At 43.2% G+C, this 26,406-nt stretch overlaps 1 protein-coding gene across 1 annotated transcript in view; it reads left to right on the top strand.

The window, feature by feature from the left end:
- The window catches only part of FSTL4 (follistatin like 4), a 199,296-nt gene that overhangs the window by 65,791 nt on the left and 107,099 nt on the right, over positions 1 to 26,406 (top strand). The gene's annotated exons all lie outside the window — the stretch shown is intronic.

Below are 26,406 nucleotides of genomic sequence, written 5' to 3'. Positions count from 1 at the left end.
GCTTCTGCCTAAGAGCTCATCTCAGTCTCCCGTATTTAATCTCTGAGGTACTCCTTGTCCTTCTCACACTGGGGGGACACCAGAACTGTATGAATCCTACTGGAGGTGTTGTGAAGTCAGGGGAACACTATTTAAAATATTTATTTTGGGGATAAAAAGCTGGGTCATGGAGAGGAATGTGAATGGTGAAGTGCCACCATTGCAGTGTTCGCACAGGGATGGATGCTGAAGTGATGGGTAGATCAGTGTCCATCCCTTTGCCCAGTGCTGCTTTGGGTTGTCACTGTGCAGCCCAGGGATGCCTCAGCCAAGCATGGCTCATTGAGCTGGAGGTACCAGTCACTTGGCTGCTTCATGTGAATTAGCACCGATGCTCTTGCTGGCACTTTCCTGTGGGGTCTGCCGCGCTACTCAAGTGTACATGTAAATCCCATTACCTCTAATTGAGTGGGGATCAATTGCAAATTAAGAAGCAAGAGGAAGGTTTCCAGGTGAGATTTAAATGGGAGGCTTTTACAGATAATATTTTGCTTTTTCCATCAAAGTGTCCTAGAATGCTTTGCAAAGCTTAATGAATTAAATCTCACAACATCCTGGCCTGCCAGGAAAACAACAATCCACCCATTACAGAGGAGGAATTGCAGTGTAGAGGGGAGAGGCAGTGATTTTCTGAAGGTCATAAATACTCCTATTGGAACTCTTGTTAAATGATCCCAATTCTAGGGCCCCTGTCTCTATAAAATCCTTTGGCATTTCCTATTTTTTTTCCTATAGGAAGTGTTGTATTTCCAATAGATTTTTGCAGGGGTGAATAAGGGGCATGGATTGCTTGGAGCTTCTGAACACAGAATCCCTGTGCCCAAGCAGGGGTGCAGCAGGTAGTGGCCAGCAGAGGTGTGATTGTGGTGTGTAATGTCCAGAAGAATGGAGTTGTGCTGTTTTGGATGTGCAGGTTGTGAAACCCACGCAGGTGCCACGCAACTCCGAAGAGTTACCCTAAGTTGAGGTTTGGGGTTCTGGAAGGGAAATACTGCAGTTTTGCAAATGCAATTGCAGCCTCTGTCACATAGAGATCTTACTGAACCAAACAATGCCCATGGTAATGAATGTGTGTGATGGAGAAAGCCCCAGCTCATTCCTCCTCTTTCAGTTAAAAAATCAGAGGAGGAAAGGACTGCACAATGTGGAGGAGAAACTTGTTCATGGCTATATTGAAATGTAACTTCCATGGTAAAAAGCTCATTGGTGTGTCAAGTCCAAAGGCAGACATTCATTTTCCTTGTGAGTGAGGGCTGGTTTCCCTGAAACAGCAAACAAAGGCTCTCCTGTAAGAGGTTAGATGTGTAAAATGCATGGGGCTTGTCTCTCCCTGCAATGACTGCAATCAGGGTCTGTCAAAGTTCTCCTCTTCCCTCCTTGCCTGCTTTTTGGCTGCCGTCCTGGCAATTCAATTGAGAGTTTACCAAATGAATTATTTCAGAGTAATATCTGAAGCTTTGTTGGGGGGGGGGGGGTATTTATTTATCCTGCTCCAAGGGTTGTGATCAAGATGCAGAGAAGCTCAAGGGAAAGAATTTGAGCACTTCCAAAATATACACAAGGCTTTTGCTTTGCTATTAGAGCTTGGGCAAGGCTTTGCTATAGCATGTGCAAAGACCTCGTGGGCTCAGGTCAGTCCTGGGGGCCCTTCTCCAACACCAGTCCATCTCCTCACCAGAGGTTTTCCATTGGAAACCATGGTGCTGATTGCCAGGCATTATAAGGCTTTTTTCCCTCATTAAATCTAGAGCAATCCAAACCCTGTGTTAACATTTGCAGTGAATATTTAGCTGTATTTTCATATGTAAGCATTTTGGCTGTGGCCATGGCCCTTTAGCTTGCTATTTATGAATATTTTAGCAAATTGGTTTACTAACAGGAATGCTGCCAGGAAGCGAATGTTCCTGAATATTAGTCGAAAACTGGATTTAACTTTGTATTGGCAGTTACTTGCTGTGGAAGCCCCATCTTAGTGCTCCTCTGGGAGGACCAGCAGAGCCAATTAAAGCAAATCTTGTTTGGAAATGTGATTCTCAGAACCTGCCCATGAATAAACTCATCCAAAGGCTGATAGATGGTTATGTGTGGCTAACCCTCGGCATAGCACCTGGATGCCTTGTAGGTAAACTGGTAGCAATGGCAAAATCACTTGTGGGCTTGATGGAATCTCTGATATTTGGCCCTTTTTGGATCAGACCTGCACTTGAGGCTTTTCAGAGGGAAAGATGTAGAAATAAAGGGGTTTGTGTAGGGAGTCCCATGTAGTGTGAAGAGTTTTGAAAGATAATCAGAGGCTGGGTTCTGCTGCATTACATGCTCTGGTCCTTCTGGACAGGGGCTTCAGGGATGCTCCTGAATGGGGAGGGGAGATTTCTGTTGACTCAGTGTGGAGTTTCATCTCCCTCCCAAAAACTCCGTGGTTTAAGATGTATAGAGGCATCAGTGGTGTGTGGAAAGGGAGCTCTTCCTTCCCAGGGGCTCAATACCACTGGTGAGTTGCACTTAGGCTGCCTGCCTGGGGAAAAGGAGGTCAGAGTAATGAATGTTTACTCTTTAGAGCATAAAATCCATGCTCTAAATCCAAACCAAGAGGTTTTTCTTCAGGTCATGTACTCTGATAGACATAGCCCTTGTTTCAGGTTCACGTCTGCTGCTGATCTGCCAGGTTGGCATCTGCCTCCTGCACTTTCCTATCTGTCCCAAGAGCAGAGAACTCTGCGTTACCAAAGCATCAGCCTGCTGAAGCCGTTGATCATCTGCAGGTTTCTGATGCTGGATGGTTTTCATGTGATTTGCTCAGTTGGCCAGGTCCTGCAGCACAGTGGAGGAGTCCCACAGTGCTGCACCTCTCATCCACAGCTTCCCATTGCTTTCCAATTTGTTCCATACAATGGTTGTCATCACACTGGATTCTTCACCCTGCTGGAGGCATGGGAGGTATGTGGCTTTTTCCCAGAAGCAGAAACTCAGGGGACTGCCTATCTAAACACAGCAGGCACAACTTGGTAGCGTTCTGGAAGAACTCCACATCTAACTCGGATGTGAGACGCTCAGCACATCTGGAAAACATCTGTCTTGAACTCCTAATTTGGCATTGTCATCCTTGGAGTCACTGTAAAACAGGGCCCTGTGGAGAATGCTTAATATTCCTGGACACATTGTGTTTTGCTTTAATGGTAAAACAGCTTGTTAGGTCCAAACAAACTGGCAGCGAATCTTGCTGAAGCTGTGCAGTGCTGAGGAAGTAAAAGGCCATTAAGACAAAAACCTCCCCCCCTGACCCAGGAGATTTTGGCTGCATTTTTAACTGGAACAGAACTGAAAGATAATGAAGGCATTTTGTGGCCCCACACTGGCTTTCAGCTGGGTTTTATTTTACATAATGGGTTGGTGAAAATTGCAGTGCAGTTACTTTGGGCTCACTTTAGAAACGTGAACAGGCTGCGGCTTTGGGCTCATCAGTTACAGCTAATTCCTTTGGCTCTTTTAAAGCTGAAAGGCTTCGTTTTCCTTTCCAAGAGGTGGCATGGGCATGGGCAGCCTTTCTGCCCCAATAGCATTTTTGACAGGTATTCTTTCTGAAGTCAGATTTCGCCACTTGCTCAAATTGATGGCTATTTCCTAATGAAAAGGAATGATTCAAAGAGTTTTTCTTTGTGGTTTCAGTAACACTGTTGCCTTTTTTTTCCCCTCTCCTTTTAATTTTCCTCATTGGTCTGAATTATAGAATCATGGAATAGTTAGGGTTGGAAAGGACCTTAATATCATCCAGTACCAAGAGATCAAGACTGGGAGGAGTGTTTCAGAAATGTTTCATTATCCTGTTCAACATTGTTCTGGCCATGAGAGTGGATCTGGTTTGTAAAGGCAGCTGATCTGTACTATCTCATCTACATAAGTGAATGTCTTTGGTAACCTGAGCTCTGTGAGTGTAGTAATATAACTTAATTTTCCTGACATTAACATACATAAAATACTAACAGTTATCCCAAAAGAGCACTTTGACAAAGGGAACCTGATTTGAGAAAGGAGCAGCCTTGAATCCCTGAATCTTGTCTCTTTACTCCTCAGAAAGGCTCCAGAAAAAGCCATCATCCCCAACCAGGAGCTGGGGAACTCTGACATTTCCAAGTAATCAGGTAGAATTACTGCACATCCAGATATCTTTAACCTATTTAGTGACATTTCGCTCACATCATCTCATAATGTTCATTGGATCAGAAAACAGCCTAGAGCCACATCTGCAAAAGGTTTCATGAAGCATATTGATCTGGGAATGCAAAACCTTTGTATGTATTTTGTATGGAATATTGTATTTCTTGTATAACTTTTTTTCTTCACTGCTATGGATTTTCCTGCTTATTTCTTATTCTTTTTTTTTTTTTCCCCTACAAATGTATGTCAAGATAAAAGAATGAGAGCAGCATAGAAAAGAGCATCATTAGTGCCAGTGTCGGGACACTCAGGCTGTGTCCTCAGCTGTATCCTGCAGTATGAGAACCCAGAGTGGCTTTACCCAAGTTCAGCGCCGTGCTTGATGGCAAAACCTACCTGGAATCAACAAGTTAAAAGGAAATGAGAATAGGATTGCAAATGTTTGTGTTGTTTTAAAAAGCTGTATCAATATTTAGTTGAAATGCAGAAAGATTTTGGAGGGGCATTGGAAGTTACATGCAGGCTCTGTAGATGGTTGTAACTTGTGTCTTGGCAACAGAGGGAATAATGTTTGTATTTGGATTTTGAGTGATGGCATTGGAAAACCTAAAAACTCTTGTTCTAAAAGGTTAAAATCTAGCTTAGGGTGTTGAACAAAACACTTTAAACTGTTGTAGAAATAATGTTCTAACTTACTGTTAGTCTGAATGGGCTTTTGTATGAGGAAGGTGTCTGAAGCCTTGCTGAGTGAGGCTTATCCCTATTGGGACATTTCAAATACTGAGTAAAGTGGAGATTTATCTATGATTTAGTTTCTGTAAGTCCTGCCTTTATATCCTGCATGAAGTTGTGTCTAAGGTACATGTTAGCACATGAATTAATCTGCTTTTAAAGGTTTAAGAAAACCCCAAACCACTTAACATCGACATACATCATCTGCTCTGAGATCAGTGATAGGTAATGGGGTGTGAGGAAACTCCTGAGCACTCTGAAAGATGCTGCTCTGATTTTTCCCTTCTGTTATTGTATTTGGCTTGGTACTTGTTACAGGAGGGAAAAGCAAACCTTGGATGTTTCATAGCAAAAAACACAGCATACATAAAACATGAGCTATTGGTTTAGTGCTGTTCTATTTCCACTGGCAGTTTAGTTATCTCTGAGGAAAGCAGGAACTCAGTGATGGAAATCCCTTATTGTCAGTAAAGGCTGTTCATAGGAATCCAGCACCAACTGAAACCTTTTTATTCCTCTGTACTTTAGTCCAGGTTTAGACAGCAGATGACAGATTACCTGAGCAGGTATTTGTCAAGCCAGTGCCACGTGTCACAGGAACTTTGCTCCCACTGACTCTGTGTTTGCCACAGTCTTTGTGCTGTTGATCGATACGGCAGAAGGTGCAGGTAAATGGTAAAATAGATTTTGTGAGCATAAAACAGAGAGAATTGACATGCCCTTATTTTAGACTGATTTACACTTCTCTGTATATTGTTCGTGTGATAAGGGATCTTCTAAGCAGTTTCAATCCAGGATCCAGTCCAGAGATCCAGCATGGAACTACCTGCAAGATGGACAGCCTGGCAGGCAGGCAGTATTAGGTGGAAAGCATGAAATAAACCCAAACTAGGCTATTTTCAGCTTGGGTGTTATTGCCCTTATTTTAAGCAGACTGCTTTGAAGAAGTTCTGACTGATTGGATGTTTTAATTAGTGTCTAAGTAGCTCCTACTTGATTAATTACTTTTGCTTGCTTCATCCAAGGGAGAGCCTGTGTCAGTGCTGATTGCAGCCCACCAGGTCTACCTCTGCCACTGGAGAAAACCCACAGGAATGGGCTCTTCCTTCTGATCCCTTATTTTTATCTCCAGTTCTTGGGGGAGAGAGGGGGGGGCATGCACTAAAATGTGTTTTCTTCATAAATCTACTTTTATATGCATCAACTTGAATGAATGAGTTTTCCAGCACTGACTGATGGGAGCCTACCAGCAAGCTGAAAAAGGCTCTTTGGAGCAGATTTCTATCCACATTGGGCATCCAGGGACTCTTGTGCCATGATTGGTTTCCTGTGGATGCTATTCCCAGGTGTGGTGGTCAAGTGCTCTAAAGAGCATCAGGAGACAAGAGAGTCTCCCTGCTTCTGCTGAACCAAGGAAATGCTGAGAAGATGCTGTGCTTGGGTGGAAAAGCAGTCAGAGGCTGGGGCAGGAGAAGGAGCTTGAGTAGCATTTGGGGATCATAGAATGGTTTGGGTTGGAGGGACCTTAAACCCTGGGGTGCTAACAGTGCCATGTTACACTGCCCTTTCCTGCAGCCTCCTGGAAACAGTCTGTGTCCCGTCTCCCAGAAGATGATGGCTGCGCAGAGGCATCCAGCCTTGGGCAAGCCTGGAGAGAAGGTAGCATCCTGACCAGCTGCAATCTCAGAGCAGTTGTGGCTCCCTTAGTGTAAAGCACTTCAGCTGCTCACCTCTAGCTCTTAATATTACCATGCAGGAGAGGAAGCAGTCTACAGAGAGCTCTCCAATGGGGAAGGCTGGGATTATAAAGTTTGCTTGGATATCCTCTGAGTATGAAAAATTAATTTAGGTACAGTCCTTCAGCTGAACTCTCTTCAATACATTTTATGGCTTCATATATTGCAAAATTCAGCGGTGTGTGATGAAATTTGCAGTAATAATACAAAAGCTTCAGCTTCCCTCTAAAACTTACTTTTTTCCACTGCTGTTGTCCTACAGGGCACAAGGGTAAGCTGGGCTAGTTCCCAGACCATGGGGCACCCTATAGCCAATGTTTATGTTTTACACAGCAGGTACATCTTCATCCCTATTCTGGCAGTGGCTACCATGGGGAATCCTGTCTCTTGCTGGAGCCCTCTGCCAGCCCTCCTCATCCTGGTGTTTTGCAGTCTCTTGCACAATTGTGTGATGAAATTCACTCTGAGAAGGTTGTGTTTTCTCCATTAATGTATTCAAGAGCATCATCTCTTATTTCTTCTTATGTCTTCTTGCTGTGTACCCTGGGGCAATCTAGAAGATGCTCAGTCACCTCCCTACCTCTCTGTTCCCATGTACTACTGGACATAGCATTCCCAGTTTTTCTTGGAGCTGTTCAGTCCATCTTTCCAGGGGATCTTCTACTGTTTGAATACTTTCTTCAACACAAATGCCAAGCTCTTCTGTGCATTAGCATAGGGTTTATTAAAGTAGCCCAGCACTGATCAATAATAACTGATTACGGGATGGTCTTAGTCACTCTGTAGCTATTACTGTTAGACAAGGGTTTTCATCCTTAACTAAACAGGGAACAGTTAGGAGAATTTACTGCTGGGAAGTGTATTCAGGTGAGGTACTGATGTTCAGAATTTTGATGAAGTATTAAATCCCTTTTAAGCCATAAAAAAATGAAAAGTTTATGAAGGAGAGTAACTTGTACCTTTGAATTTGAGCTCTGTGAAGTTATCGCCCCTCAGAACAGCATTTGCAGGTGAATACCTCGGTAATCAAATCTGTCATTTTAAAACAAAGTAAAATTAAAATAGGCAAAGAGTGTAAAATAAGATGGAAAATTTGTGGGGAAATGGAGTTTATAAAGAAATGCCTTGGAAGAGTTGAGTCTGGATTCTCTGCTTGAATAAACTGTAATAATTTCTGAGTAATTGCTGTTAACACTTTTGGTGACTACTGAAGTACATGATGGCATATGGCATGTCAGCAGGAAGCACTGATTTAGAGTTTGATATTACACACCAGTTTTCAAGCTGTTCATTCCGAACCAGAAGCAGACAGGTGGCGAGTGTTCAGCAGCTTGGTGGGCAGGTGGGATACTCTGGATGCAAACCCCATCCTTTTCCTGCTATCTCATAGGCCTCTTTTTCCCCTCTCCATGGTTTTTCATCTCTAGTGTTACTGGTTGTTCCCCAGCATCCTGTGCTTTGGTGGAGGAGCTCAGTGTCCCCAACCCAGTGGCAGCTTCAAGGCATCTTTGGCATTACTGCTCTTTTGGGGCAGAAACTGAGATTTCCTTGTTTATTGGGAGAGGAGGAAGAGGCACAGTCTCCTTTCATGCTAATGGAAAAACCTCTAAAAGCTGCAGGTGAGCATTGTAAACCAACCCTGTACATTTTGCTGCTCAAAATGTGTCCTAATTGTTCTGGTAAAAAGCAAGCACTTATCCTCTGAATTAGAAAGCTTGCACACTTGAGTAACCACCTCTGTGTCCCTTTTGTGTCATTTCTTTATGCGACAGTTGCAAACGAAGATGCTAATGGCTGTCTCCTGAAGCTTTAGTAGCCAGCTTTTGAACAGGGAACACTGGCAGTTTTCCCAAGTTTCTGCCATCTGCTGTGGACAGCCTTAAACAAACAACCTTGTACCTACTCTAAAAAATACCCAGGTAGGAAATCATGGTGTTATAGGGAGTGAGGGTGAAGTGTTGCTGTAGGATGCAAGGTGTTGTGTGGCACAACTTCCAGTGGGTTCTAACCACACGTAGTTTGGGCTGAGCCGCCATGGACCATGTACAAGTGTCTGTTGTGACTTTGGGTCCTTCAGGGATTACTTGTACATCCTGATGACTTTAAGAGACAAAGTCACTTTAACTACCAGTGTAGGCATCTAAGATACTTGGAGTAGAGAAGGGAGGGGAGCAAATGTGGAGCATTGTTTCCTCTTCGTCCTGGGATCTTGCTGGTGAAGCTGCCATCCAAAAAGGAATATTCCCATCCTGGTGTAATTAATGTGTCCTCAAGTTCTTTCTCATTAGTGTAAGAGGAAACTCATTCTTGTGGATAGGGCATGCAGAGATGAACAAAAGCATCGTGAGAACCTTTCTGTGTCTATGTGTTTAGGTCTGTGAACAGGAAGGTGCTTGTGTAGTCACAGTGAATCAGGTGAGTCTGTATCACAAACTGCACTGAGGATAAAGTGGGGAAACTGCATTTTTCCTGGGTAAGCTGAACAGTAGAGCTGTGCCAACTCCTGAGCAGCAGCAAATCCAATCTGTGATGTGAGGAAGACCTGAAGACTTCCCAGCTGGAAGCCGTGCTCCTTGCCAGGCTCACCACAGCAGCGTTTGCTGGTGCTCAGCAGGCAACAGAAGAGGTTTGCTGTTGAGAGCAGCCAAGCGGGGCTCTGTGGGGCCTCGGAGCAGTGAGTGGAGGAAAGCCTAAAGCTCATCTGCAGGGTGCTGGGGAAGGTGTGTGCTGGCTGTCAAGTGCAGACATCAAAGCCTGCCTGTGTATAGCAGAAGATACATGCCTGGGGAGGAAGAAAGCTGGTGCATGCCCTGGCTCTGTGACAGGAGCTGCAGGAAGGGTGAAATCTGGTGTGTGAAGGTTTTGCTTATGCTTGGGACATCAAAATATCAAGGGGAGGCTGCTGCTGCTTCACTGTTTGTTACCACGTTTGTCTTTTTTCATCTCCGTGTTGTGGGAGGTCCTGTCTGCTGGAGGGAAGCATCTTGGCTAAATAAGCCTGAGGGTACTTGCCAGAGCTGCACCAGGGGAGCAGAAGATGGGGATTTTCCTATAGACAGTTGCTGTTTGTGTGGTGAGGAGACATGCAGGGCAAGAGGAAGGGTGTTGCAGGAGATGATGCTTTAATACTGTCTCAGGAGGAGGATTTATTTTCTTGGATCTATCATCTATTGCACACACAAACTGATTGCACCCAAAATCGTGTATCATAGAATCACAGAAGAGTTTGGGTTGAAAGGATCCTTCTGCCTAAAAGCTCATCTCAGTCTCCCCTCTGGCAGGTTAAAGCCATTCCCCCTTGTCCTGTCACTACATGCTCCTGTCCCTCTCCAGATTTCTTGTTGGCACCTTTAGGAATCTCAAGTGCTGGTATTGAGAGTGTGTGTGTGTGTGTGTGTGTGTGTGTGTGTGTGTGTTAAAGACACCATAGAGTAACATGGGTGTGAGGCAGTACAAATAAATACTTTTTTATGTGCTGTAACGACATAGGTTTTCTCATTGGGTTTGGGCTTTGGGACCTCGTGCAACTTTTGCTGAAGTTGGGGTTTAATTTCTTGCTTTTGTATTTTATTATGTCTGGATGAAGCCCTAATTGTTGCAGCCTCCAACAATTGTGTTGCAATAAATGCATGTAAAAGTGAATGTACATGTAAGTTAGAGAACAAAATGTAGATATGTGTATTTGTGTAAAACGTGTGCTTGTATCTTGTAGTCAAATCTACCTGGTTAAGTAACTGCCCATAAACATTGTCTGCAGAAATCCCTTAAGATTAAATAGATAAATCTCTATCCCCAGCCTAATTCACATCTAGAAATAGCCAGATATATTCTTACTACAAAGTAACTTCACAGGGTTGTGCACTCTATCTAATGCTGTGTCGTTTTAATGGGTTCTGATTTAATTGCTCATATCCCACAGCTGAAAGTGTATTTTTCTCATTCTTCTGAGGACTTGTGGCCATGTAAATACTAGCCAGGGGTCATAGCCTATGTTAAAGCACATTTGCTGAGCAGTTTGCCCTGTGTTTGGAGTAGGAATGTAGGTGCTGAGGTCTGTGGTAGAGCCAGGGCTGATGCTTGGGTTGGGTGCTTGCAAAGGAGCCCACATGTTTTGAACCCAGAACAGCCTGAAAAGAAGCAGCTGATGCATCATTTTTTCCCTCTGCAGATCAATGGCATATGCACAGTGAGCTCAGACAAAGTGGTAATAATTCCTAATCTCTCTGTAAGCCTCACTATAACAATGAAGCTTTGCCAATTGATTCTCGAGGCTTATCTCAAATCAGCCTCTGTTAAAATGGAATTATTTGGCAGGAGTAAGTTGTCCCTGAGGGAGCTCAGTGGGAAGGAGGTGGGCAGTCTGGGGAGCTTTTGGCTTTCAAATACCTCAGTGGGTCCTGGTAGCTATTCCCAAATTCTTATGGACACTAATACTTCCTCAGCTCAAGCCGGTCTATCTCTTGCCTATGCTTGGCCATGGGAAAGGAAAGCCTAAGAGGCAGTCTGCCACGCGGAGGAAGGGCAGTGTTTGGGTCTCAATGATCCCCTGTGCAGTCCAATGGTATAGCATGAGCTGAGGCTCCTTCTGACTTTGCCCATTGAATGTCATGAGTTGAACGTTTCTACTGATGAGTTTGGGTTTCTCTCAGTGCCCAAATAACAACTCTGCCGTGGAGGTGATTTTGAAGCTGTGGCTGTGCTCTCACTGTAGCACTGGGAGCGTGAGTCAGTGGGTGCGAGGATGAAAGTGAATATAGATGGTGTCTGCTTAAGACACTGATAGCTCGTAGTAAAATCTGAACCAGCAACTTGGTTCACGTCATGCCTAAACTGCTTGTGAAATAAATAGGACTGACAGAACTGTGAGCAACGCACAGTTTGTGCACAGAATGGTTTTCATTTGAAGCAACCCAGAGGTAAAAACATATTAAATGCTCCAAGTGCCAGACTGCATACTCACGGTGTCACTGCGCATGAGGATGAGTGATGTATGTCTTAATATGTGTTGGATGGCAATCACTCAGACACTTCTCCATGCTGATAATGAAAACAAAGTGACCAAATTTGATTTGAGATCTGAAAATGGGGATAGCGATACAGCAGCTCAAGTGTGTCATTTAGCTCAGGAAACCTCCTAGCTTGGATTTCCAAGGGAAAACTGGCAATGGGAAACTGCTCCTAGTCTTCAGACTACTCCCCAGCATAAGAAACGAGAGTTTGCAGGTGAGTTAGCTTTTAATTTGCACTGGTGTGACATACCTTTGTCTCAGGGAGTTCCTCTGGTAAAACACATAGGTTTGTGTGACAAACTTGATTTCAATAATTTGTTTTTAACCCTACTCTTGTTCTTTAAAAAGAGGTAAAGGTGTGTGTCCCGGTCCCAGTTGTTCTGCTTTGCTGAGTTGCAGTGTCATGTTATTCCCATGGATGGGGTTAATTCTAGGCTGCTGGGGGCTTGAGCTGAATCTCAGCTGTATTTTCTGCTGTAGGTGTGTTGATCATCTTCTTGGAGGCTGGAGTGAAGTGTGGTATCTGTTAATGAGAGCTTGTCATTAGTGCTGCTGTTACTAGAATGCCTCATTCCTGTTTCAGTAGGTATTGGCTTCGGTACGTAATAGAGCAAGGGAAGCACAATGTGGCTAAAAGTACTCCGGAATGGTGTTATTTATGGCTCTTGTTACACTTTTTATGGTTGTAGATTGCTTTTTTTTCGCTGGGAAAAACATTCTTTCAGTTGTATTTTATGAAGAATCGGTGACATCTGGTGATCACTCATAATGAGCCCTCTCAAGCCTGCCTACAAAAATAAACCTTTTAGTGGCAAAGATCTGTCTTGTGGGGCATCTCAAAGAGTGACTGCAATTAGCACATAATCCCGTGCTCTGCCTGGGGGGAATAGTTTAAAACCCATGTCAGAGCAAATACTCTGTTTTCAGCATATTACAAAATGAAAAAGGTTGTTCCCTGGCTCTCAGGTCTAATTGAATCATGGCGTATCCAAATGAAAAGGGCAGTGGTGATGCTGTGGTCCCTGCGAGATGGGCGCATGGAGCTCCCGTTAATGTCAGAGGGGGAGTTGTTTGCAGAATCAATACAGAACCTGTCTGCAGTTAAATGCATTTATATTTGTGGGCAGTGTGTGCAGGCTGGTTTACTTGGGTTTTGTCATTTGTCTTTGAAGTATAATAACAAAAGTGAAGGAATTAGAAAGCTGGTGCTGTGTGCTGCACAAGAATCATAGAACAGTTTGTGTTAGAAAGGACCTTGAAGCTCATCCAGCTCCAACCCCTGTCATGGGCAGAGGGACACCTGCCACTGGAGCAGCTTGCTCCAAGCCCCTGTGTCCAACCTGGCCTTGAGCACTGCCAGGGATGGGGCAGCCACAGCTTCTCTGGGCACCCTGTGCCAGCGCCTCAGCACCCTCACAGGGAAGAGCTTCTCCCTAATACCTGATTGAATTCATGTGTATGTCAGAGATCCGATAATGTTTTTTGTTCTTTAAATAGTAACATTGCTTATAAAAAGTTCTTTTTTGATTTAAACAAACTTTGAAGAGAATTACTGTCCATGGGTTAATTAAACTACTTCACTGACAGTTCAGGCTCTGCTATGAATGACTCCTTGTCTCTAGCTGTGCTCTACCTCAGAGCTGTCCTACACTTTAAACAAATAGGCATTAGCATTCAGAAGACTTGAGGGAAAATACCCCTCAAGTCAATACCAGCTGTTTTGTGCAAAGCTGGTTTTATTGCAGAGATTTGGGTACTTTTAATCATTGAATGCGAGTGCTCAAATTGGGTAAAAATAGGGGCATATGGTGGCTCTTTCAAGAAACGCAGCCCTAACTCAACTTTGCCTGTGGTGTGTTTCTGGTTTTGGGGAATGGCAGCTTTTGGGGTGCTTTGTATGGTGCCAGCCTGAGGCTGCCTTCCCTGAAGGTGAAGCTTGGGGAAAAAAAACTTTGTTTGGGTTTATCCTTAGGCATGAGCTCACCAGATTATCTGAACTGTGCAAGCTAAAGCCTGCCTATGTTATCCCTGGAGAAGCCATGGGGTCTTGGGAATAAAACAGATCTGAAACATGAGAACTAATGGCCATGGTAGTATTTCTTTAATTTCTTTGATCAGGTAAGCTCTGCTCCTGCTCTTTGGTTTTGTCTTTGCATTTTGAAAATAGCATCTTTCTAATCAAACTAAGAGCAGTGATTTTTCTTCTCCCTCTGTGTGACTTCCTCTTTCTGATCCTATGAATAGCTAATCAATGGAAGAGGCTTGGTATCAGCCCTGGCTGACCTTCTGTTGTTTTCTGGTGCCACAAATAGATGAAGCTATTGATGATATCTCTGAATTAAGTGAAAAACAAAGCAATAGCTGCTCCTTGCAGACACAAGGTAATGCACATGCTGATACAGAAAGCAATCAGCATATCCTTGTGGGCTTTTTATCTCCCTGGTTTGCCAGGGGAGATACCAGTGCAAGCAACAGTTTGGAAGCAATAATCCGTTAAGAATTCCTGCTCTGTGCACTCAGTGGTGTGACCTCAGAGGGGAGTTTCGTGATGGCCATAGGGTAGTCCTCAGTGTCTTGCTAATACTGTGGACTGTTTAAAGCTGGTTTGCAACAACTGGACACCAATGTGTTGTGCTCTCTGCTAGCTACCTCTGTAATGTGTTTTGAGCTTTCTGACCTATTTTAACCAAATTTATCAACAAAGGCCCAGACCTAGACCACAGGCTTGAGGACCTGTTGTGGTTGTCCATGGGAAGTCAAAGCTGAACTTGGCAAAAGATACTGGAGAACTTAACAAGAAGGAGCGTTATGAGTGAAGATAGTTGGTAATTAGCTCAGTAAGTCCCAGTTCTCTGGGAACATCTTACTTGTGCAGTTCCATAGGAGGAGCCACCCCATGTGGGTGCCAGGGCTTGGTAGGAGAGGGACAGAGGGGCGCTCTGCTCCTTTTGGAAGTCCGTAGGGAAGGAAGGCATTTGGGACATGCTGTCCCCAGATGCAGTTTCTGCTGTCGCTGCTTGGCTGGGTTAGGTTTGGTTTTCCAGCCCCACAGACAGTAAGGAGTGATGAATGCTGGGGCAGGAGAACTCTGAAGGATGGACGGAGGCCAAGGCCAGGCTGTTCTGCTCCTGACCTACCTGTGGCTTTTTTGCTGCCTATTCCCTCTCAGCTCTGTGTCATTTTAGTTTTGGGTGTGATGGGCACATCTTGTAGAGCAGGTTGGGCACATCAGCAGCAACAGCTGTGAAGAAATACAGATTCCTTTTTCCTTCTTTTAAGACATAGAAGGACTGTATCATTTCTCATTTTATTTCATCCCTTTTCCAAGAGGTCTGTGCCTGAACCAGGTGCCTCCATCCCCTACAGCACCCCCAGCGTGGAGCCCTGCCTCCCATTTGATGGTTAAATTGAATTTATCATCGAAAGCACAACCCCGTTATCATCTTGGGAGTCTTATTTGCAGACTATAACCATTTTCGTTCTTCTGTAGAATATGATGCAGCAAACCTTAATCAGAGATCTGTGCAGCTTGGATTTATGGTATCTCTCAGTCCTTAAGATCTTCTTTTAATGAAGGTGTTTAGAGAATGTCTTTCAGCATCACACTTTTCTCCAGGATGCATCACACCACCAGGATGTTTTTGCCACCCTAAAAAGTCACATCTAAATCACCTCAAACCAAAGACAGCTCTGAGAAGATCATGGTGATTTGAAGGCTGAAGCTGGAGGAAACAGTGGCTGCATTCACAGGCATGTTTGTGGTGGTGGGTCCTAGTGCCATGGCATGGCATGGGTCGCATCCTCAGTATATGAGCCTGTTAAGAAGGTGGTAGGAGGAGAGTTGGGTGTATGGAGCAATGTACATACGTTCCTGTTTCCTTGAGCATCAAAGATGGGAACGGCAATGCTGCCAGGCATCGTGCACTTGTACATTGCCTTTGGCTGCCCTCAGTATCAAAGAAACAGCTATTTTATGTGTGAAGCTTGAGGACTGTGCAAATAAAGCAGAGCCTCTCATAATAAGCACAGCTCACAAACTGCATGCACTGGGTGGATTCTATAGACTAGTATATTTGCTGTGTCTGAATAATTGCACTGAAGAGCAATTGATAACCTATAGATTTTACAGAGATATGGTATGTTTCCTGTCTGGTCCAAGTAGCTATGACCTGCATGGATGTTCAAGTATGGTACCTCTTACAGGCATTGTTGTCTGGCAGGCTGGTTAGCTATTCAGTGATGTACTTGCCTTTAGTTTTAATTTAGTCCTGATTTTGTGACCTGTTAGCTTCATTCAGGTATTTAGGAGTTATGATGCCAGGTAAGAATATATAGACACTAAGCATGGTACTAATGGGGCCATTTCTCATTATTTCGATCTGATTTAATGTCATCATTTCAAGATACTGGTTTGAATTTAATACTGCTTAGAAAACAAAAACATGTCCAAATTGGCTCCAGATGTGATTCATTTCATTTTGTGCCTTTCAAGATGTTTTTAACAGCTGATGTATGAGTGTGGTGGGAGACTGCCAGAAGAGATGCTTTTTGATTCGAGTCAAGGACGCAAAAACTCTTCATCTAAGACAAGATAAGATTTTTTTTTCTGGATGTTTATAAAGAACCCCTAATTACATAGTTTAATGAAAAGAAACTTCTTTCAGCTCTGCATTAAAATAATGAGTGTCAAATGTAAACAGTTATTCTGCCAAGATACAGTTATTGCCAGGTATTGTGAGCACTTGGGTTATGAGGGCTTTAAGGCTGGAAGTGGGATGATGTGACCAGCTTTCCATAGCATCAATACAGCTGCATGCTTGGATGAGATGAAGAGGGATGGATCCCTGATGAAACCACCATATATAGATTATACAGGAAGGATATAATATAAAACATAATATATTAAAGGAAAATTATTAAGCAAGTAAGTCCGAAACAGGTGCTCGGGATGTTTTGAAAGCTGTTGGCTCTGACTCCTTAGATGCCTTTTTTGCTGTAGAAAATACTAATATTGCCTTTGTGGCCTGATATACTGCATTAAGGGAAGAGAGATTCATAAGCTCACAATATAGTTCTATCCCCAGGGGTTTTATTTTTTAATTTAGAAGGGGTTTTTTTCCTGAGAGCTTCAACTTTCACATGCAGGGGCTGTTCACTGCACAAGCAGATGTATGGCCAAAGCTTTACACCTATTAGAGACACAGCAGCCAGCTAATACAGTTTAGGGTACAATTCATGGCAATAAGGCAAGCAGCTCCTCTGTGTCCTGCTGTCTTAGACCCACTGGGAGTCTGGCCTGCACAATTGCTGCACCATATCCTTGGGTGTATAATCATGGGCATGGATATACATAAAGGTATTAACAATACTCATGCCCTGCTGAGCTGGCTGAATTTGGGACAATGTGCTGCCACCAAGTTCCGGAGAGTTAAAGAATTCCTGAGATTGTAGGTTATGATACTCCCCAAACCCACTTCTGGCATTGGCAGGCAGGAGGAATCAAGTAATTTAATGTCTTCATAGTCGGAATCACAATGTGGGTTTGAGTACCTTTTGATTAAGCTCCATATTTATACTTGTAAGGAGTAAAAATTATCCTACCCATAGAGACCAGTATACTTTCCAATTTCCATCCAGTAGATGGAAATCCATTTCCATGCAGTAGATCATTTCATTCTCATAAGTTTAGTAGCCACCAAAACCTTCAGCTGCAGTCTCATAAAGGCACTTCTCATGGTGTTTTCCTCTCCATGTAGTTAGAGGTGAGTTGGGAGGACTGTGCATGCAGAGGAGGATGGGGCAGTAGTGTCTGCTCTTGGGGGAAGAGCAACTTTCCTACAGGCACGGGCAGTGGGGCTTGTGAATAGTGGTACTCGTGGTTGTAATTGTGAAATTAGGAAGAGATTTTTAGCAGCAGCTTGTGGAAAGTACCATTACAAAACACAATCTCTAAGGTTTGCTACTGTCTTACCAGGAGCGCTATCATGGTGGAATGATGGAGGAGGATGTTGGTGGCATCCTGCCTTAGAAATGGTTGTGATCTGTCAACCTTCTTATCTCTTCTGAAATTGTAATTTGTCAGCATTTCACTGCTCAAAGGGAATACTGTAGATGCAGTCCTCACTTTTATGACTTGGAGATACCTACAGCTGCTTCTGTCAGGTGCTGTTTTGAATGTGCCATTGTCACAGTCTTGAACTGTGTTATAGCTCGGGTTCTTTTCCGATCTTCATTGCATCCCTCCCTCGAAGCCTAACAACTAATTGAGCATGTGGGAGGTGAAGCCCCAGGGAAATATGGTATTAGCCAAATGTGTATCAACGGTTTTCTTTTTCACTTCCCTCACATCCCAGATACATACCTGTGGAAAGCTGCTTTTGGAGCATCCCCCTTTCTCACATAAAGCTTTTCTAAATGCCTTATGAGGAATTAATAAATTAAAACTGGGAAGAGAAATTGATTTCGATGTCTCTCTGGCTTCTAATAATGGTTTTTATTTTTAAGTTCAGTCTTAGCTTTCTCAAAATTTCTTTTAACATGAAAGACTGTGAAGATCTACCTGACTTGAGAATTTAATTCTTTTTCTTTAGTAAGACTGCATAAATAGAAGCAAAGTAACTGTTTTGACATTTTAACATCTCTAAGGAAACAGTTACACCATAAAATATGCTGCTAAAAGATCCTGATAAAGCATTGCAGAGGAAAGCTGTCCAACAGCAGGTGAGGCTGTGGTTTGGAAACCTCTAAGGTTGGTTTCAGATGCTTAAGGTTTCACCCATGTTTTCCTATGATGGCTTCTCCCAGCCTGGATGTATGGAGGGAACAGGAAAAGGGTCTGTTGGAAGGGAATGAATGACCTGGAAGGCAAAGGCACTAAAGATTTTAAAAAATACATGGACAAAATGTGACCTAAGGAATGGCACAGCCAGAGGAAATCTTGGTTCTTGGTGTGTCATAGGAAACAATAATGAGAGGTTAAGGAGCATCATGAAGACATTGCTCTGCTGAAGTTTTGCTCAGGGCCTTGGCATGTGTTGTGTTTTCCATGCGGATACAAGAGGCAGAAAATGATGAGCACAGTGATTTGCAAAGAAACAACTGTGTGGCATTCCATTTCCGTAGTTTCTCTATATGTTTGTGCAATCTAGACATCTCAGGTGGCACAGGCTGAGTTCCTGTTGACTTTCTGCACCCTTAACATGTGCACCCCTTAACATGTGCAATCTTTGTAGATTACTTTAAAACACGCACAGGTTTACATTGCTAATACAAATCTACTCCTGAATGCCACCATCACACTTTGTGTGTGGGTCTCTCACGGTACCTCTGGAATAGGAATTAGGCCGGCGGGCTGTTGGCTGGCATCTTTGGGATGACAGGATGATACCTTATGTTAGATAGCAATATGATTTTTTCACAGCTCAGAAATAAATGTATCTGACAGCCATAGAGATACTTTCTGCTTGACTGGCTGCGACTCAAAACTGTTTGTGGTGTTACAAATCCTAGAATGTGAAGCATAGCATTTTAGATTATTAGTTTTATAGGTTTTCAGATGCTTGGCCGCTAAAAAAACCCCAATCAAACACACACCAAAAAACCCCAAAACTGAACTCAAAGGGTTATTTCACTTGCTTGGATAAGCTTGGGCTGGGAGCTTAGTCCCATTAATGTGAGTGGCCACTGCTTATCAGAATGCACCAACCAACAGAGAGAATGGTTAACTTATTCCTATTCTGTTGATGTGGATGCAGCCAAAGCTATCAAATGATGGGCTGAATCATCTGCTGTTTTTCTTAGAGACGTCATTCCAGCCTAGGCAGAAGAAATAACCAAACTTCTATCTTACATGGATGGGAAATAAAACACAGAAAATGCACTGATTTATTTATATGGCTGCAGGGAAAAGATGCTGAAATAAATAAGCCCAGATCTTGATTCCAGTCTGCTTTTCTGTGCTACACATGAAGGCTATGTCGTGCAAACTCCACTATCATAAAACTGGGGTGAGCATAGTGGGAGCAATCCTATGCAGAAAGGGCCGTCCATGGCAGAAAAATACAGTCATCCCATAATTGCAGTGTTAGTATGTTACCATTGATATGCTTTAAAAGCAAAGTGATAAAGACATGGCAGGCTTTTGGTACTTTTCTAATGTGCCTAGTTGTGGTTTTGAGATGTATGGAAGGTGGGCAGGGCTGTGGGAGGGTGATGGGGCTGTGGTACACCAGTTTTCATCACCCGTCATGTGGTTTGGCTAAATTTTTAACTAAAACTTGAACACTGAATCATGTTTTTGCTTTTTATCCTGTTTCAAATGGTTAAACAGCAGCCAAGAGTGCTACATCTTAGTTTGTGCATCACAAAACCACATGGTGGATGAGAAAGACCTGACATGACTCAGGGCCTGACCCTGCTTCTAATAAATGCCATTAAATTCCTTGGCTTACCTTCCAGAGCAGGAACCTTCAGTGGTTTTCTATAGCTGGTGTATTTTATGTGATGCTAAAGACAAGGAGAAAAGCATTTGTGCAAGACCATGTATAAACTGACCTGACTCATTAACATGAAGTCTTTGTACACTTGCAGAGATGATTAGAAAAGGTTTTCACCAGGGAAACAGACGTGTTATCACCAAAGATATCTACAGAACCTGCCATGTTTGGAAGGGCTTCTTACATAAAACTTACTTACACTGCTTCTTCAGGGCACTCAGTACCCAGATTTTGGCTCTTGTAATGCCAACACAAGCACTGTGTGATGCCCAACTCAGTGAATGACCCTTGCCTTGTGCTGCAGGTTAAACTACACCTGTCTCCTGACAGAGAAAATCATTTTGGGTACCCAGTGGCTGGGAGTGCGAAGCAGGAGCATTGCTTCTTCCTTCAGAGCCCTCACCAAATAGAATTGATGTCAATAAAACTATGTTAAATCAGATTTAGCATCATCAAACAGCCTCTTACAGTGAAGGCGAACTAAACCTGCTCAGCATTTTAACATCCTTCTCTATAGCAATAGTGAACTTTAATCTCCAGTTATAATAAATGTCAGTGTTTGATCCTCTTCAGTGATTTGAGTTTCATTTGTGTCCTGTGCTGTTTGGACACAGCTAGGTGGGATTTTGATGATCTCTGTGGGTATGAAGGCTGGCTGTAAATCATGAGTAAACCTAAACCCTTGTGGCACTTGATGGTTTATGTGAGCATAAGGGCATGGAGTCGTGTCAGTTCATCAGGCAGCAGCGCCCTGGGAGCCAAGGGATACAGCACTTGTGTCTGTCTCTTGTGTTATATTTAATGCACTTGAAATAAATACTGAGTGTTATGAATATGGAGCAGAGAATGAAATGAAATGATTTCCTGCTATATGAAACAAATTCACCACTATAGCTGTGAGGGCTTTGGTATAGAGCAGGGAGGTGTTAAGATGGTAAATATGTGTACAAAGCTATCCTATAAATCATAGAATCACAGAGTGGTTTGTGTTGAAGGGACCTTAAAGCTCACCCAGTTCCAATCTGTTGCCACAGGCAGGGACACCTTCCACTAGAGCAGGTTGCTCAAAGCACTTAAACTCTTTTCTGTTGGAGGAGTTGAGGGAAGTGCTTTCCTTTTCTTCCTTCTTTCTAACCCCGAACCACTCTCTTGACACTGGGGGTGGCTGTCATGATGCAGCAGGGTGCTAAGGGCATCCTCTTCAGCATGGCCATGATTCAGGGTTTCTGTGGCTGAGGCAGAACCAGGCAGTGCGTAGGTTTGCCTTGGGAGAGTCAATCCTTGTCTAAAGGAAAGATGGAAATTTGGGGAGCCCCTTTCTTGGAGCCTGTTAGGCAAAGCACAAGCTGGAACTTTGCAGGATGGGGACAGAAGTGCTGGCACAATCGTACTATGCCCCAGGGACCTCCTTCCCTGTGTCCCAGCTTTTAAATTGTGCTAATTCCCTCTAGGCATAGGCTCAGCATAGAGCTCTCACAGATCAAAACACAGTGATTTGTCATTTGTACTTTACCCTGGAATATGTCACTCTCAGTGCTGAAAATCTTCATGAAAAACACGTTTTTACCCCTTTATTTCTGCAGGAAGAAGCTTCCCTCTGTACTCCAGTGACATCTATAATGAAAAATCCCACTGCCAACGGTTCAGTGTGGGGATATTGTTATCTTGACAGGCCTCCAGCAGTTCTACTCCAGAATGGGTACCCTGAACTGCAGAAAGGTTATTTGTGTTGACAGTAGCAAAGTACTTCCAGTGCTTAGATGACTGTCCCATTCATCATCTACCATTATAGCACTTAAGAAAAATCCCACAGAGAAACAGGAGGGGAATTCACCCCCAAAATACAGCCTGTTGCATTGGTGAGCTTTTGGTTGCTCATTCTGTTTCTTGATCTGTATTTGCTCCTCATCATGTGAATTTTGAGTAGAAATACAGATGTAGTTGGTTGTGTTGTCTGGACTCCAGTGGGAGAGAGCAGGAGGAGTGGTATAGGTTTGAATTATAAATGGGAGGTTAAAGCTGGCTTGAATGCTGTGGTCAGTTGGCTGAGTTGGTGCTGTAGGAACCAGAGTCCTTGTCTACACTGCTTGTCATACGGAAAGGATGGGGTTTAACACTTTACATAGTCAGGACATCATTGTGGCAAATGTTGTCTATTCATTATGGGAGGCTCTGTGATTTCTGGGGTGCATATATTGTGTAGGAGGATTAAAACAGCACAAACCCAACACTTGTTTTGTGAAACTTTATAATTACTACAGCAGATAGTTTTGACCTCATCTAATTCTGGAGGAGTAAGTGAACCCTCAGGCATACATGTGCATTATTGTAAATGTTTCTCTTTAATCTGTTGTTGCTGGACCAATATAAGAGTTTTCTGTGTGAGGTTTCTTAGTCCTTTATGGTAAGTACTTTCTCCCTCATTGTGCCTGTTCTCCACTTTAGAAGTTAAGATTTTATAATTGCAGTAATGCCCTTTAGGGTGTATGTTGCGATCTGCTAATGAGATGCCTGAGAGTTCCCCTAATGACATCTGAACAACAGTCACAGCACATCGTTATCAAACCATTACACACATACTTAACAATAATAAATACTCCTGCTTGCTGTATTGTCCTTCAGTGCTTAGCAAGGCAGTCCTGGAGACTTGAGAGTTCAACTGCAAGAGGAGGAAATGCTTAAAATCAGCAGTTGTATTGCAGTGGATTTCTCTGAATGCCTTTAGTTATGAGGATGTGGAAGGACACAGCCTGGGGGGGGAATTACGGTGTTTTCCTATTGCATTTGGATTGAAAACATCATGAGAACTAGTTGCCAGCCTGTACATGTACCCTCTGCTCTCCCTCTGCAACGGCAGTCATAGACATCATACCCCTTCTGAGTGGGGATGTTACTGTGAGAAACAGGGTGACCATGGGCAGTGGCTGGCCCAGAATTGCTTAAAATCTTCCTGTGGTAGAGGATGAAGCCATCCCCGGGCAGATGCTGTGGTCTTGTGATAAAGCAAGAGTAACTCCAAGAAGACAGGAGGGAAAACCTGTATACGCAAATATCCCGAAAAGAAATGTAGTGCTCTCGCCTACATCCATCACTAAGGATGGCATGCAGTAGCCTTTATAATACGCATCACCAGCCGCTTTTCCCATGCATTCTTCATGGTACAGATAAGAAACCAGACAGTAAGAAAGCAAAGTACCAGGGAGTCAGATTCATGGGGTCCCTAGCATGGAGAGATTGTGAATTGCTCCTTCTGACAGGAGAAGCCAGTGAATTGTTTGGAAAGGTAAGTGTTTCTGAGCAGAACAGGATCAGTAAAATTTACATTAGTGCCAGAGGGCTTTAACGGTTATTAAAGCTTCCAAATAATATATTTGCTATCTAGAAGTATGTGATAGATGTGCCAGTCAGCCATAAAAAAGTGAGCACTGGTTACTTCCCAGAGGAATCCAGACAATTTTGCTTTCTCTAATAGGAATAAGGTAGAGGATTGTAAAATGTCAAACAGCAGATTGCACGGCATCATCAAGTGAAGCAGGTATAAAGAGCAAATGTACTGTTTATCTAACAAAAGCATGTTTGGTTTGGTTGATTTAAATTACAGGTTGTGTGGGTTAACGTCGTGATGAGATTTTTCCATATGGAAATGAGGGTTGTGAGTTGGTTACAGTGGAAATGTTCTACCACCTTTTCCCTGTTGATGTGTTTGGTTTGTTCAAGGCAGGTTGGACAGGGTTTGCAGCAACCTTTGGTCCGGTGGGAGGTGGGGTTGGAACTGGATGAGCTGTAAGGTCCCTTCAACCCAAACCATTCTGTGACTCTGTGAATAAATTAATCATTAGACATCACCGGTTTTCTGTTTATCAATCATGTATAGTTCACTCGTGATTTCTATTACGGTGTTTACATCCACTGAGTAGTTTGAAGAAGCAATGTAGAGATTTCTTAGGAGTTGTTTGCCTTGACTGCATGGTGTTACCTTCTTTGCCTGCTCTGATGTTCACAGTGGTACGCGGGTAGGCTCCACAACTCATTAAAGTTGTAAAGTAGGTATGCTTTATTCAGCGCCGAGGCACATGGGGGGGTCGCTTCTTCAAAGGCATGCGCACCTCAGCATCATTTCACTCTATATTTATGCTCTAAAGTTATACATATGTATGAGGTTATACAACACACCTATACATACTTATGTCCTATCCTGGCTTTGTATTATAATGAGCTAAAAGGTCCTTTGCGCTTGCGCAGTATCTCCTGGTGGTCATGGGCAAGGGTCTCAAGATGAAGTAAATGAGTCTTCCTTGAGCCTGAACTTTTCCACCCCTTGTCCTTATGCATGCTCCCTGGAGGCTTGGTTATTGTCCAAATCGCAGAGCCAATTTCAGCCGGTCTGAGTTTCTAAAGGATGGGAACCAAGTCACGGTCCCTGCCTCCTATCAATAGCCATGTTCTTATATCCTGTTCTAGTGCACATGTGAGTAGGATAAACATGAATGAGTAGTAACATTGTCAGGCAAGTGGCTTAACCCTAACCCCCTGTACATTGGTTAACCCTTCGCATCAACAGTGTTGTTTTTCTCTCTGGTTTGACAAACAATTTAAGGTTTTCAACACAAAAATAACAGCTGATACTCAGTAGGCAGCGAATAATAAGCCCAGCAGTAGCAGCAGCCTTGCATGCTTATGGCATCACATAGGAAACCTTCCCAACCCAAACACTGCTGTTAGTTACATCTTCTTTATGCTAAATAGCATTTGGAAACACTGTCTGAGTGCTTTTTTGTTGAGATATCCTGGTGGGATGAAAGCAATTGTGCACCATAATCTGCTAGAAATCCCTGGCTTGGGAATGAGCTTGTGGTCTCTGTGGGTAGTGGAGCATCACCTTGTAGTGCCATGAAGGATCTGAGCCAGCTCAGGTAGTGGGTATTGAATTGTGGCAGAGCTGCCTGTTGCTGACTGGAAGCTGGGCATGGTCATTTTGTTGCCTTAAGTGGGATACAATTCCCAGAAAAGAGGAAACAAAGACAGTCATCTAGAATGGGAGCCCCTTTAGTGAGAGCCACTGTATCCCACAGCTCATCAGATGGGATAGGCAACACGAGCTGAGCTCAACATCAGCACAAACCTAGAAGGAGATAGCGTGTGAGATGTGATACTTGCAGTTTGATGGACCAGATCGTACCAAATACGTAACAAAATTCAGGAGATGGGAACTGAAGTTGAGCAAATTGAAAATAAAGCATTTTTACCCACTGAGACTAAGTAATCATTTGAGAAAAAAATGGCTCTTATGTGTTTAAATCAGGGCTGGAAACCTTCCTAGGAGCTGTGCCATACAGCAAGCAAATTATGGAGCTGCTGCAGGGAAAATCAACTTGAATTTGACGCTTTGTGTAATGGGGTGGTCAGAGTGTGCACATGATCCCTTCTGGCTTTAAAAGAATCTATAAATCTGTGACACACTGCCTAGGTGGTGATGGGCACTTGGTAGATGACATTTATTGTGTGTTTCCCACCTGAAAGCTTCCTCCTGCCTCCTTCCTTAACATCTCCTGCCCGTACCACTGCCTGAGGTTACAAACCTCTAGGTTTCTAACTTACTTTTCAAACCTCTAGTTCTAACTTGCTTTTAACCTTGGTAAACCAAGCTGTAATTCTTGGGCTTCCCATGAAAGGCTTCAAATCCATCCATTTATTTCCTTGTGCATTTGAGGCTGTGGGGTGTGATTCATTTAGGTTTATGCAGTTTGGAAGGTAATTGTTTAAGGTAGGAATAAAGGCTTTGTTCATAGAATGGGCGATCTATATTCTGATGCTGTAAGTTGTTAATGTATTTTAAAAGCTCTCAGAGTAATAGATGACTGCTTTTTCTTGTAATAAAATGAAATACTGGAATAAATACACACCAAGGCAAGTTTTACCTTTTCCAGGTTGTAAATGTCTATTGTTTAATAGTATCTACTTCATAGTATATATTCCATTCCATTTCTGTAATGTATTTGGTGAGCTTCCCATTGCTGCTAAATTATATATAGCTATCTGATAAATGTACATCTTATTAACTGAAACATATCCCTAAGACAAGTTAGTTTGGGCTTTTATTGTTAATTGAATTTATTCAGCAGCAGCAGCTGAAGGATGGGAAATGTTCAGGGATTTGCATGATGTTAAACATCTGCTTCACTTAACAGGAACCTTGCCAGAGTTGCTCTTAACCTGTAAATTCAAATCAAGACTAAAACA

This window comes from Melopsittacus undulatus, chromosome 10 (genome assembly GCF_012275295.1).
Source record: "Melopsittacus undulatus isolate bMelUnd1 chromosome 10, bMelUnd1.mat.Z, whole genome shotgun sequence".
NCBI classification, from domain to species: domain Eukaryota; kingdom Metazoa; phylum Chordata; class Aves; order Psittaciformes; family Psittaculidae; genus Melopsittacus; species Melopsittacus undulatus.
This window is presented reverse-complemented; position numbering and strand designations above follow the sequence as displayed.